Here is a 532-nt window from a genome sequence, read left to right as displayed (position 1 = left end):
TAATAGGGAATCTCGCGCGGACACGGGACGCGAAGCAGCGCGCTTGCAAGCGCTCTTCAGGAAGAACCGTCGCAAGGCGGTCCGCGAAGTTCTTTCTGGCCCCGCGGATACGTGTGACGTATCCACGCAGCGGGTGTCGGAATACTTCAAAGGAGTATACTGCGGCGCGGGAAGCCTGGAGGGCGCGGCGCCTGTGGAGCTGCCTGAAGCCTCGGGCGATGATGAGATCACGGCTGAGTTGATTCGACCGATTACGGAGCGAGAGGTCGACCGGAGGCTCCGGCGCATGAACAATTCTGCGCCCGGACCCGATGGCCTGACCTACCGTGACCTCCGTGTCTCGGATCCGGCGGCTCAGCTGCTCGTCGCAGTATTTAACGCCTGTCTGCGGCTTGAGGCTGTCCCCGCGAGGTGGAAGACCTCTAACACCGTCTTGGTGTATAAAAAAGGAAATCGGGACATGTTGGAGAACTGGCGTCCTCTTGCGCTCGGGGACACAATCCCGAAGCTCTTCGCGGCGGTGTTGGCCGAT

The sequence above is a fragment of the Odontomachus brunneus genome, unplaced genomic scaffold (genome assembly GCF_010583005.1).
Source record: "Odontomachus brunneus isolate Ranch 3 - 2012 unplaced genomic scaffold, Obru_v1 Obru_scaffold_358, whole genome shotgun sequence".
Lineage (NCBI taxonomy): Eukaryota > Metazoa > Arthropoda > Insecta > Hymenoptera > Formicidae > Odontomachus > Odontomachus brunneus.
Note: the sequence above shows the minus strand (reverse complement) of the source record.